The following is a 14,638-nucleotide window of genomic DNA, read 5'->3' as shown; positions in this document are numbered from 1 at the left end:
GTCAATCAGTGAAGGAGTTTCTTTATCTCGCTCATCAACAGTGCCGGTGTTGTGCCGAAGTCCGACTCCCCGGCAGAATCCGACTCCCCCTCGCGTGCACGCGCCTCACGTAAACATGTGGACGTTACGGACTGCTCTCAGGATTTCTCAGGTTATTTCTGCGTGAATAACGCTTTATCTTTAATTTACCTCCACAGCGAACAACACAACAGGATCTAAAGCCAAACAAAGACTCTCACTGTGATGATTTAGTTTAATATTACGAAATAAAAACGATTGTTGTTGTTGCAGTACTTGAGAACGAGTGGGACTGAATGGCTTTCAGTCATGACGACAAGTGTTACGACACATTAAACACAGCTTTAAACCTCTGTCTGGAGCACTAAAGCTCACATCTGAGGACCTGACGCTGCAGTATTGGCTGACTAGTTTTACTTGTCATTATTCAGCAACCAGACTTTCACTGCTTGCATAGCTGGACAAATTAACGAATTAGTATCCATTACTGCATAAAAGAGTTGCCTATAATTAAAAATTGCAGTAAGAACAATTGCTGTAATGGTAGTAATTTAAGATTAATTTTGGCTGAAAAGTCTTCAGCTTTTACATAGTCAGAAGGTGTATTGTGAACCTGTCAAAATGATGCCCCTCATATCTCTGGGGATGCATTATGACTGGAATGATTAACTTGTTTTGCTGACTTCTGGTTCATAGATTACAGCATATAAAGCATATGTCTCTAAATTCAACAGGGGGGATTTTACTGGGGGGAGTAGAATTTTTTGCCAGGATTATTCTGACACCTGCCGAAATTACACTCATTCTTACTCTTACAGGTAAGAAAGAAAGGAGTATGAAAATTAAGTACGTAAAGCTGAACAAATTACGACCTGTCGCTCACGTCGATTCCACCACACAAAACAAGAGTCGTCATAAGAATAGAAAAATGATGCGTTCAGAATTTTTCTTCATGAGCAAACCTTTTATGTTATTAATGATTTGACATAAGTCAATAAATATGTAAATGAAATACAAGAAAGAAATAAGAAACTAAAAGATTAAAAACAAGCCTGACATTACAATGTTATTAATCAAAGGAACCTCATCAATTTCTACAAATCAGAAATCCAAATGTACATTGTATTAATGCTATAATATTCTGTAGAAAAAATACTGTAACAAAGTTTACTGTATATCAAATAAGGTGTCAGAATAATCCTGCCAAAATTCTACCTCCCCAGTAAAATCCCCCTTGTTGAATCTAGAGTAAAATGCATTTCAGGACACAATCTACAGCCCAGGACATGCTAGCAAAATAAAGGAGATGTCATTCAGACCTTGCAGTGCTGAGATCAGAGGGGGAGTGTAATTTCGGCAGTTGTCAAAATAATCCTGCCAAAATTCTGCTCCCCCAGTAAAATCCCCCCTGTTGAATTTAGAGACATATGCTTTATATGCTGTAATCTATGAACCAGAAGTCAGCAAAACAAGTTAATCATTCCAGTCATAATGCATCCCCAGAGATATGAGGGGCATCATTTTGACAGGTTCACAATACACCTTCTGACTATGTAAAAACTGAAGACTTTTTAGCCAAAATTAATCTTAAATTACTACCATTACAGCAATTGTTCTTACTGCAATTTTTAATTATAGGCAACTCTTTTATGCAGTAATGGATACTAATTCGTTAATTTGTCCAGCTATGGAAGCAGTGAAAGTCTGGTTGCTGAATAATGACAAGTAAAACTAGTCAGCCAATACTGCAGCGTCAGGTCCTCAGATGTGAGCTTTAGTGCTCCAGACAGAGGTTTAAAGCTGTGTTTAATGTGTCGTAACACTTGTCGTCATGACTGAAAGCCATTCAGTCCCACCAGTTCTCAAGTACTGCAACAACAACAATCGTTTTTATTTCGTAATATTAAACTAAACCATCACGGTGAGAGTCTTTGTTTGGCTTTAGATCATGTTGTGTTGTTCGCTGTGGAGGTAAATTAAAGATAAAGCGTTATTTACATACAGAAATAACCTAAGAAATCCTGAGAGCAGTCCGTAACGTCCACATGTTTACGTGAAGCGCGTGGACGCGAGGGGGAGTCGGAATTCGGCACAACACCTGGACCAGTGCTGAGCTCAGCGGAAAGTTGGACACAACTCCGACTAAACTCTGAGTGCCCGTTTATCGACACACCCACCACACAGAGACAGACGCTATGAAGTTCCGGAGAAAACAGATCCTGCTTTTTCTTTGCGGTGTTAAAAAGCACATAAATCTTATAGAAGTGCATGGATGATACTTTCTCTCACATAAACTGCAAGCTTAGCCTTTTCACTCGTGTGATAGGTTAAAGGTCACGTTATACGTCACATCTAGAATCCCGAGTTTATGAGTAAATATGAGTTTGTCAGCTGTTCGAGCGCAATTTACGGGGGAAAAATGGTATTTCCCAATTTTTGACACCACTCGAACACCTAACCCTCACCCAAGTTTTTTACAGGCTTCTATAGATCTGGCTGCTTGTTTCTCTGGTTTCTAAATCCCGACCATTCCTCTAACCTGCACGCTGCCTCTGATTTCTGAGACGAGGTAGAGCTTCAAAAATGAACAAACAAGGTTTGACTTAACCCTCAAAATATACCAACATCAAATAAATGAACATTTAACTGAATGAAAGCTGCTCAGTTTGAGCCAAACAGAATTCTAATAAAACCCAAATCAATTTTTGGCCTCTGTGTTGAGGTAGGAGAGCCTGATCATTCAGGCGGAACCGGCCTCAGGGAACGTGTTTCGCATCGAGCAGCTGTGACTGACGGAACAGGTATGAGCTGCTTGCAGCTGTGTGTATTTTTGTAATGTATTTATAACAAAAATAAAAGCGATTTTTTCCCCATATAAATTGTAAACATTCGTAATTTTACAGTCATCTCATAATATAAAGGTGAAAAAGTTCTCAGACGCAGCTGCTGAGCGGCCTGTCCAGTCTAACCGGACTCCAGAGGAGTGAACGGGTTAGTTATGCTGACCGACTGTGGACAAAACAGTATTTACAAAAAACACATTTTCATGAGAAATAAACTGTAAAAATACAAAACTTTCATTGCAATATAGAAACTTTAATCAGGTCACGCGTGCTGTTGTTTTTCTCGCCAAGCAGTAAAAAAACGAACAGCGTCATTTGGAGGCGATCAGATGGAACCAGAACACCTGCTGAACCATTAGAGTCCTTTACACTGTGATATCAGCCCATCAGGACAAACACAGAAAACCATTAGTGACTCTGAGACACCATCAGGAGACACTTTTAGTGGTTTCTATGTTTTTTTAGTGGGTGGGGGTGGGGTCTTTAAGCATTCTGCTAATATTAAACAATACATACATAAACTAACTAACGAGTTAACATGTCCAGTAAACTGCAATGCAGCATGACAGCATTTCTAGCAGATTAGTGGCTGGATAAACAAATGAATCGATGAAGCTTGGATGCCAGTGACCACAGGAAGAAAATAAAAAGAGTTTTCCTTAATATCTCTGTAATTTATTCTAAATTACATTGAGATCAGAAAGAAAGACTAAACTCAAACTACACTCTCATCTCTCCTTTCCTCTAAGGCTCTCTCTCCTGAGGAGTTTTGGGAAGATCTGCATTAAGCCTCTTGAGCCATCAAAGGGCAACATTTCAGTAATAATTTTTCTCTGCATAATATTGTGATATATAAATACACACACACACACACACACACACACACACATATATATATATATATATATATATATATATATATATACTTTTTTTTTAATTACTGTGTGATAAAAAAGTATGTGCCCCCTCCTGAATTCATTTTTTGTTTAAATTTGTCAACATTAGATCTCTAAGTAAATTTAATATAAGACAAAGACAACTTAAGTAGTGGGGTCTGAAATTTGAAACCTTCAACATTCACTGAAACTGTGCAGTTCTGAGACTGTAATCATAGACAGACAGACAGACAGATAGATAGATAGATAGATAGATAGACAGATGCACATAAATTAGGCAGAAAGCATTTGCCTGCTGTGTGTGGCAAATGTAACATCAACCCTGAGTTCCTTTGTCTCTTTTATCTTCCCCCTCACAGTTTTTGGGGGCAGTGTGCTCTTGTGTCCTCTTTTTGGCAAATTACTATAGCAACCACATAGCAACACCCTAGCAACCACCTGGAATACCATAGCGACCACACAGCAACACCCGAGCAACCATCTGGGATACCATAGCAACCACACACAACACTCTAATAACCACCTGGGATACCATAGCAACCACGCAGCAGCACCCTTGCAACCACCTGGCATACCATAGCAACCACATAGTAGCCCACCTAGCAACCTCCTGGGATACCATAGCAACCACACAGCAACATCCTAGTAAGCATCCCGGGATACCATAGCAACCACACAGCAACACTGTAGTAAGCACCTGAAATAATATATGAACCACTTAGGAATGTAATAGCAACTACATGACATACTATAGCAACTGCGTAGCAACACCTTAGCAACCACCTGGGATACCACAGCAACCACACAACACCACCTTAGTAACCACACAGCAACACCCTAGCAACCACCTGGGATACTATAGCAACCACCCAGGATACCATAGCAACCACACAGCAACACCCTAGCAACCACCCAGGATACCATAAGAACCACATGGCAACACCCTAGTAAACACCTGAAATAACATATAAACCACTTAGGAACATCATAGCAACTACATGACATACCATAGCAACTGCATAGCAACACATTAGCAACCACCTGGCATACCATAGCAATCACCCAGCAACACCCTAGCAAATATCTGGGATACCATAGCAACCACATAGTAACCCCCTAGCAACCACCTGGGATACCATAGCAACTGCGTAGCAACACCTTAGCACCTGGCAATCACATATCAATTCCCTAAAATACCACACCAGCCATCCAGCAACACCAGAGAACTGTTTCAGCTGTGCAGTCGTCCTGCAGCTCCTTCAGGAGCTACAAATAATGAGTTAACAATGCAAAACACAGATTATTGTTCTGTTAACTTACTAACAGACGTTCACTGAGCTCAAAATGTTGAATCACGAGGCAAAACACAACATTTTTACAGTGTAGAAAGCTGCTGTACTCCAATCATGCTGAGCTACTTCCTTATAAAACTCAGCGCAGAAATCTTTTTTGGTCTGGGTTAATTTGGTATTAATTTCTCATTGTTCTACCAAACTGCCAGAATGAGAGAGAATCTTTAAATGTGGGCAGAGCTGCATAAATTGTATGAGTTATAAACTTTAAGGCAAAGAAAAAAACCCTGTTAAAATTAAGGTTTATGGAAACACTGTGTATGTTACAAAGAATAGGACCAATGAATGACATGCTAAATGTTTATTATTAGAAGTACTAAACATCAATAAACATCACAGCACTTTTTTTTTGTTTGTTTGTTTGTTTGTTTTTGTTTTCTAGCCAAGTTCACACAGCTGATTGATTCTGGCCTTAAAATGCATTTCTTCACAAATCAACAATCCTCACTTGCCAGCAAATGCTTTTGGTTCAGGATTCAAGCCACAGTCATCATCCCATCACATTACTGCTCCCAGAGTTTCGTTACCAAGTTCTGCTGTGAAGACTTAGAGACCAGATTCATAAAACATCTCAGATTAGCTGATCTAGGATCTGCTCCTGTCAGTAACACCATCATAAATAAGACATGAATTTGATCCTGAGCACTTTTACTCTAAGGAGCTCTGTGAATACGAGCCCTGAACTTCTGTTTTCCACTCAACATTGACACTTAACAGAAGAGGTGAGCTGGAAAATCACAATGCAAATAATTTTAGTGATTTACTGATTGGCTGTTGAGTTTTAAGGTTAATAATGAATGCAAACTTCATCCCCAAACTGGGTTACTTTCAGACAGGAACTACAAATCTAATCTCTCAGCACTGCCCAGGACTCAATATCCTGTAAAACAAACCCGCAGGAATGAACACAAGCTGGCATCTTAGAGGGCAAAATAAAGCCGTCATTCAGAAAGGTTCATTTTTCAGGCCATTCACATTCAGCCAGAAAAAATATTAATCCAAAAGTGTTGTTTCAACGTTCCCCCTTTAGGTTTGATCATCAACACAGACATTCATATTAGATAAACACAAAGTGGATGAAAACTATGAAGATTTTCACAAAATTGAAACAATTTCTAAAACATTACACACGTCCTCAAATAGACTTTCTAACATAGCAGGAAATAAAACAGACTTTAAATATAAAGAATGATTTGTTTGTTGATGTAACACTGATTTCTCAATTAATCAACCACTAAACTTTGTTGAATTGTGCAAAACACTTTTTCCTCTCACACATTTGTTCCATTTGTTGCTAAAGATTTCCAAATGCAAAATTCCCAAGTGAAGAAGGCGGAATCTAAAATATGTTGGAATTGGGTTTAGTTGCTTGCCCTAAGCTACACATCAGGATTTAAGCGCCCCTACTGGGCATTGGCACCGTGACTCACCACTGCCCCCTGGTTGGCTTAGGATGGATTTTGTCTAATTTAATATGCTTATCCATCTCAAACGCCAGAGGAATATAAAGGAGAGGACTCAGTATGAGATTTTATTATTTCAGTTTGAGCTCACACATCTGAAGATATAAACAATTAACTCCTGTCAAATGAACAGAAAAACTGAGACGTGAGCACAGATATGTTCTTATAACGTTTTTGCACCGCACTGTAAGAATAATGGCCTGAATAAGCTGAATTCCGCTGGTTTCTGTGTTCAATTTCAGCCTCAAACATCTGGTTCTGCTTGACACGCCAGGACTAACGCTCCCATCTGGCTTAGGCTGTGGAAAAAATGTCTCACTTTGTACTGCCTCCTCTTTACTGCTCAGAGAGCGCAATTTAACCACCAACACAGTGCTGAGCAAAATGTAGCTACACAATGCAAAATGTTCACTTTTCTCCCGCAGTTAAAACAAGTTCACCAGAGCTGGTGGCTCTGAACTCCATTTTGCATAATAAATCCTGCTTCTTGCACCAAAAATGCTGCATTAGCCACTTGCAAGAAACACCAATTCCTTATTCCCTCTGCAAAATCTTCTGCTGCACCCAGAATTCAGTCTGACTCCTACAGATTTCCTCAGTCAGATTCTTTCATGGCTGGAGATACTTTTTTCTGGAATGTTCTACACTAACACACAACAAAACTATAATTATGGCAAAGTGACGTTTGCATCCTGTGTGCTACGAGAAAGCCGTGCAAACCAAGTATTATTCTGGGCAATGTATAAAACAAAGACAATTATTCTATACTTATTAAACGTCTGTTTTAGCTTGTTCCACTCGCAGCACTGTAAACTGTGTTTTAGACGACTTTTATCTCTGCAATATTAAACTGCACCGCCTGCTTAAAATAGTAATACATTTTTACTTACCTTGAGAAAAAACTTCTGAATTCCACAGAATTTTTCTGAGGTTTCAAAATTCTGCAAAATAACAGCTCTTTGGCCTCTAGGTCATTATCTTTCTGGGATTTCCTGTCAGTGAGCTAGAATGGATAAGTGAGCCCAAGTCTGGGGTGACAGACTGGATGCTGAGGAGCCGCTGTGAGACACTAGTGTCTCAGCTCGTCAGCACACCCAGCTATGAGCTCTCCAAAGGAGAAGTGGCACTGACTCCGAGCCTGAAACAAAACACACTCCCCAAAACCTGGAACGCTGCCACACATACTTTTTGTGCACCTCCTACTTTCTTATGGGGGGAGGAAAAGGAAAAAAACTCATAAAGGGGAAAAGACTGAGAGCAGCTCTACAAATAAGAAACAGACACACTGGGCAGTGAAACGGAGGGTGATGTCACAGACCAAGATTTACATAATCCCAGTTAGATTAACTTGAGATGTTGGGTTCCTGAACAATCCAGACTAAATGGTACCTTTAACCACTTAGTAGATGATGTGGATTTTAAGAGATTGTGCGATCTATAGAGCAGCCATGACATGGAAAACAGATTTGCTCTGATGCAGTATTGTAAATTGTAGCTGGTCATGCTACCAAAAATGCTTTCAACAGCATATACAGCAAAATGAGAACTCATATTCAAGTTGTAAACAGCAAAATCCATAGATAGATGGACTGTGATTTCTTTTTTAAACATGCTGTGCATGGAAAATGGTCCAAAAGCTCTGTGTTACTTATAGACATTGGTGTATGAACCATGAAAGCCAAGAGGTGGCAGCACTGCCAGAAATACCCAAAGTAGAAACTCCTCCTTGCTTTACACTCACTGTCCACTTTATCGTCTCCACTGACCGTAAAGTTTCACTCTGTAGTTCTGCAGTTACAGACTGTAGTCCATCTGTTTCTCTGCATACTTTGTTACCCTGTTCTTCAGTGGTCAGGACCCCCATGGACCCCCACAGAGCAGGTACTATTTGGGTGGTGGATCATTCTCAGCACTGCAGTAACACTGACGTGGTGGTGGTGTGTTAGTGTGTGTTGTGCTGGTCTGAGTGGATCAGACACAGCAGTGCTGCTGGAGTTTTTAAACACCTCAGTGTCACTGCTGGACTGAGAATAGTCCACCAACCAAAAATATCCAGCCAACAGCGTCCTGTGGGCAGCCACTAATGAAGGACTAGAGGATGACCAACACAAACTGTGCAGCAGCAGATGAGCTATCGTCTCTGACTCTACATCTACAAGGTGGACCGACAAGGTAGGAGTGTCTGATAGAGTGGACAGTGAGTGTACACAATGTTTAAAAACTCCCAAAAATGCATTTTTAAGGAAACAGTATTGTTTACCTGCAGTACAAAAATGTGAGTTAAACCTTGAAAAAAATAACTAAAGTTGAAATAAGTTGAATCGACATGTTGGTAAAAACACTATTGTTTCCTGTGGAAAAATAGCTTCTTAAGAATGGAAGCTCAGAAATGCACTTAAATCGTATTGTCTGTGGCTAAAAGTGACCTGATATATACAGTATCTTAATTGTACAACTCAGAACATCAAAACGTGTAAAAATTACATAAAATGTTCCCAAATAAAGTATTGATTGCTAAAAAGTATTAATTTTATGTACAGTTCATCACTGAACTTCATTCTCCAATATCTTCCTAAGTTTGTTCTTAAGTGTGTTGTTGAGAAAGATCCTAAGAAAAACTCTCCATCAGATTCATGATGTGTTTTTAAAGCGCAGAACTGTCCTACCTTTGTGCTCTTGAGTGTGTGTAGATTCTGTTCTCACCTAAGAACAAATCCCACACAAGAGAACATTTAGTAACGGTTCAAATGCAGAGTTCAGTAAACAACATGTAATTTCTGTGTAATTACTATGTACAAAGTTATACTATTTTGTAGTCCCGTTTCCAAAATATTGTCACAGTATTACAGAGAACTCACCAGTAAATGTACCAAGTAATATGGAATGAGTTACTGAAGTGGAATAAAGGTGCTCAATCTATTTTACTGTGTACTCCACTGTCACATATGCAAGTCTTACTGAAACGCTGAATCACTAAAAGCTGAAATACACCTATTGTTCTGACATTAGTTTCTCTGTACTTACAGATTGAACTTGCTAATTATGCATCAAATATTACTTGTAAATAGTACATACTTACTATTAAATTCTGAGTAAGCACCGTCATACATACATAACACTTTTCATACAGTTACTGGTTGTGTGCAAAGTATGTAGAAAATGACTTGTAAATACTACATATTTACCGATTAAATTCTGAGTAAGTGCTGCTGTACATTTCTGGTAGTTTTTAATGTAAATTTCTATGTACATGCAAAGTATGTGCCAGAAAAATACTTAAGTACCACATATTTACCTACTGAATACTAGTTACTTAGCATACTATCAAATAAAGTGGTGCCAGACTGTCTATCAAAACGGTCAACAGAGGGGAAAAGCATGAAAGGAACCTGGTCAGAACAAGGGCCGAAGCCCATTGGCCTGTCACCGGAGAGGCAACTCTGGGAGCTGGCATAGGAGGAGCAGTCCAAAAGCTGGCACTGGAGCCATTTCAGCCGATGGGGCAGGTGGAGGAAAAAATTAATCTATCAAATCAAATCACTTATTGATTGTCTACAACTCCATTTCCAAAAAAGTTGGGACAGGGGCAACAAAAGGCTGGTAAAGTTGTGTACTGCTAAAAAAAACACCTGGTGGTTGATTGGCAACAGGTCAGTAACATGATTGGGTATAAAAGAGCATCTCAGAGAGGTGGTGTCTTTCAGAAGTAAAGACTGCGAGCGACAGAGAGCAGCACACCTTAGAACTTCAGATCGAGCAGCGTCCAAACTTTACTTGAAAATTAGTTGAAAATTCTGCAGTTAGCAGGCCGCTAACCCCCTCACGCCTCTCCCTCTTATTTTGTCTTCTCCCCTCTCTCTTTCTCTATCTCTCTCACAGTTTTTCCCTCAGCCCATCCACCATGGCGTCCTCCCAGGAAAGCGCCCTCCGGACCCTGAGCGCAGAGTTGGCCCGGCTGGATCGGCAGATCACCGCCCTGCTGAAGAAGCAGGACGAGCTCCTTCGGCAGAAGTCGATGCTCGAAGCCGCCCGGGAAGTTTCCCCCTCGGTGGTGGCGCCAGCGTCGTCTTTCCGCGCGCCGGGAGACGCCGTTCTCACGCCAGCCCCGCATGGTCCCTGGGAACGCCAGCGCCGCAGAGGGCCCTGCAGACCCTCACCACCGCCCCAGCCCATCTTCGCCTCCGGAAACCGTTTCGCCGCCCTCAGTACACCGCATACGCCCTCACCTACGTCCCGGGCCTCCTCGCCGCTGCCCGCCCCATAACCTATGTTATTGGTAGTTCTATTGTCCGCCACGTTCAAGTAAAGGTTAGAAACACCCATGCCACTGTTTCCTGTTTTCCAGGTGCTCGTGTCTTAGACATAGCCAGGCGCCTCCCCTCGGCTCTCAGACGAAACGCCTTCGGGACCGTGGTGATCCATGTCGGGACCAACGACATCCTCAACCGTCGTAGCGAGGTCCTGAAGGAGCACTACCAGACGCTGCTGGACACCGCCAGGAAGAAGACGGACGCCAGGATCGTCATCTCCGGACCGCTACCCACCTACAGGAGGGGATCCGAGCGGTTCAGCAGGCTCTTCGCGCTGCGGTCCTGGCTCCGCGGCTGGTGCGCCCTCAACAGCTTGGCCTGCGTGGACAACTGGGCCTCGTTTTGGGAACAGCCGGCGCTCTTCCGGAGGGACGGCCTCCACCCTAGTCAGGTAGGATCTGTTGTTCTCTCACGGAACATCGAGAGGGCCATCCGCTGACTACACAGCGAAGGCCACGTAAGTAGCGGCAAAGATAGAAACGCTACAGCTCATAATGCTAGTGTTAGCACTGAGAATAAGACGATTATTAGCACCAGTTGCGTCAGACCAGTTGCGTCACCTAGCTTCCACTGTATTGAGACTGTGTCTCTGCCCCGAATTAAATCTAAATCTAAACGTAGAATAACTCAATCAGCCCGTTTCGACAACCTGATCAATATTAAATCATATTCAGATGATCAGCAACACCTCAACTCTAAAATTTGGGTTACTCAATATAAGATCACTAAACTCAAAAGCAGTAATCATAAATGAATTTATAAGTGATCATAAATTTGACGTTTTCTGTCTTACTGAAACATGGGTTAGACAGGATGATTATTCAGCACTAAATGAGGCCACCCCTGTAGGCTATAATTATGTACACAGCCCACGATTATCAGGCAAAGGAGGTGGATTATGTGTAATCTACCAGAATACCCTAGATATCAGTCAGAAACAATGTGACACCTTCACTTCTTTTGAGGTTCTCTCCATCAACGTTACTAATCCGGCCACAAAAAAGAAGGCATTTTCATTATTTAACATTTATAGACCACCAGGACCCTACACAGAATTTCTAAAAGAATTTAGTGATTTCGCTGCAAACCTAGCTGTGTGCAATGATAAGGTAATGATTGTAGGAGATTTTAATGTCCATTTTGAGAAGGCAAATGACCCACTAAAAAAGGCATTTACTTCAATCCTAGACTCTGTTGGTATCACCCAAAATGTAACAGGGCCTACACACTACTGTAGTCACACTTTAGATCTAGTTCTGACACTCGGACTTAACATAGACAGGCTTAATATCCTACCGCAAACCTCAGTAATCTCCGACCATTATCTAATCTCTTATGAGCTACATCTTAGCTATAATACATGTACGTCCCCTCGCTATTCTACAAAGCGCACAATAAACCCATTTACCGCCCTGCAATTCATAGAAAACCTCCCAGAACTAACAACCCTAGTCTCCACTCCATCAGACCCAATGGAGCTAGATGTACTAACCGACTATTTAGAAAATACCTTCCGATCCACTTTAGAAAATGTGGCGCCACTAAAAATCAAAAGGATAAGACAGAAAAAGCTCGCCCCATGGTACGATGATAAAACCCGTACCTTAAAACAAACAGTACGGAAACTAGAGCGGAAATGGCGATCAACCAAGCTGGAAGTGTTCCACTTGGCCTGGAAGGACAGCCTTATAGAGTATAGGAATGCTCTCACTAAAGCTCGCTCAGCATATCTGGCCTCGCTGATCGAGAACAATAAAAATAATCCTAGAGGACTGTTTAGTGTGATCTCTAGAATTACAAAAAATCAGGCAGGCACTGAACCACAAATTCCGGCGACTCTCACCAGTGAAGTTTTTATGGACTTTTTTAATAATAAAATCGAAAATATTAGACAACAAATTCAACCCACAGTATTAAATCCAACTTGGCTGTCATCTGACGTGGCTGATATAAAACACAACATAGCTGCAGAAGAAAGGCTTGAAAATTTCTACCCACTCCCACAGCCAGAACTAGAGAAGATCATCTCCTCTGCAAATTGTACAACCTGCACACTTGATGCAATCCCCTCAAAATTACTCAAAGAAGTACTACCAGTTATCATTAATCCTCTTTTAACTATAGTAAACTCGTCCCTTAGCCTGGGCCATGTACCCAGAGCTTTTAAACTAGCAGTTATTAAGCCTCTGATCAAGAAACCAAACCTTGATGCTAGCATATTGTCTAATTACAGGCCTATTTCTAACCTGCCATTTATATCTAAGATCTTAGAAAAAGCTGTAGCCCAACAACTTAGTTCATATCTACATAAGAACTACATATTTGAGAAATTCCAATCTGGATTCAGGCCACATCACAGCACTGAGACAGCTCTAGTTAAGATAACAGATGATCTTCTTGCCTCTGATCAAGGTTACATATCCCTGTTAGTGCTACTTGACCTCAGCGCAGCTTTCGATACGATAGAGCACAATATTCTCCTAGAAAGGTTAGAAAACATGGTTGGAATCACAGGGACCGCCCTATCGTGGTTCAAATCTTACTTAACGGAACGTTATCAGTTCGTACAGGTAAGTGACTTATCTTCCAATTATTCACAAGTAAGATCTGGAATTCCACAAGGCTCTATTTTAGGACCATTATTATTTACATTATACATGTTACCGTTAGACACAGTTATAAGTAGCCATGGCATTAACTTTCATTGTTACGCAGACGAAACGCAATTATACATATCAGCCAAGCCTGATGACAAATACAGGCTAAAGAAAATAGAGGACTGTGTAAAAGATGTGAAAGGTTGGATGTTGCGTAACTTCCTCCTTCTAAACATTAACAAAACAGAGGTTCTCCTTCTGGGTCCAAAAGTGGCAAGAAATAAATTATCAGATTTAACTTTAAATCTCGCTGACTTTCCAGTTATACCAGGTTCAGCAGCAAAAAATCTTGGTGTAATACTCGATCCAGATTTATCATTCGATCAACACATAGGCAGCATCACTAGGACAGCTTTTTTACATCTTCGCAATATCGCCAGAATAAGAAATGCCTTATCGCTGCACGATGCAGAAACATTAGTACATGCCTTTATTACCTCAAGGCTAGACTATTGTAACGCACTACTGTCAGGATGCACCAGCAGGAATTTAAGTAAACTTCAACTAGTTCAAAATGCTGCAGCCTGGGTTCTCACTAAAACTAGAAAATTTGATCATATCAGTCCAGTTCTATCATCACTCCATTGGCTGCCTGTTAAATTCCGTATTGATTACAAAGTTCTTTTATTGACGTATAAAGCCCTACATGGGCTCCTGAGTACCTGCAAGACCTTATTTCCCATTACGAGCCACCACGATTACTCAGATCACAGAGTGCTGGCTTTTTAATAGTTCCCAGAATTCAGAAGGTTTCATCTGGGGGAAGAGACTTTTCTTACAAAGCCCCCAAACTCTGGAATGATCTTCCAGAAAATGTTCGGGACTCAGACTCAGTCGCAATCTTCAAATCTAGGCTGAAAACTCACTTGTTTAGTTTAGCTTTTGGTAGCTAATGTTTCCCCTTGGATAAAGGCAGCAGAACCAGGGGTCCATGGACACAGGGAATTATAGTAAACTGAGACGCTGGTGCTGTCATCCCGCCGCTCACACGCGAACACTCAGGTTTGTGGACGGTGGAGCGGAGGGATGCCAGATTGTTTCAGGGTGCTCCCGTGTCTGTGTGCCCTTTTGGTTCTCTCCTTTTAGTTAAGCTGTTATA

The 14,638-nt window shown here is 41.2% G+C and overlaps 1 protein-coding gene across 1 annotated transcript in view; it reads right to left on the bottom strand.

Annotated features, from left to right (window-relative positions):
• The window catches only part of LOC118804096, a 39,236-nt gene extending 31,504 nt beyond the window's left edge, over window positions 1-7,732 (bottom strand). Inside the window, exon 1 of the mRNA XM_036564722.1 lies at window positions 7,463-7,732. The gene's annotated coding sequence lies outside the window, so the exon portion shown is untranslated. The remainder of the gene's footprint in view (window positions 1-7,462) is intronic.
• Between the last annotated feature and the right edge of the window lie 6,906 nt (window positions 7,733-14,638).

Source organism: Colossoma macropomum, unplaced genomic scaffold, assembly GCF_904425465.1.
Source record: "Colossoma macropomum unplaced genomic scaffold, Colossoma_macropomum, whole genome shotgun sequence".
In the NCBI taxonomy this organism is placed as follows: domain Eukaryota; kingdom Metazoa; phylum Chordata; class Actinopteri; order Characiformes; family Serrasalmidae; genus Colossoma; species Colossoma macropomum.
This window is presented reverse-complemented; position numbering and strand designations above follow the sequence as displayed.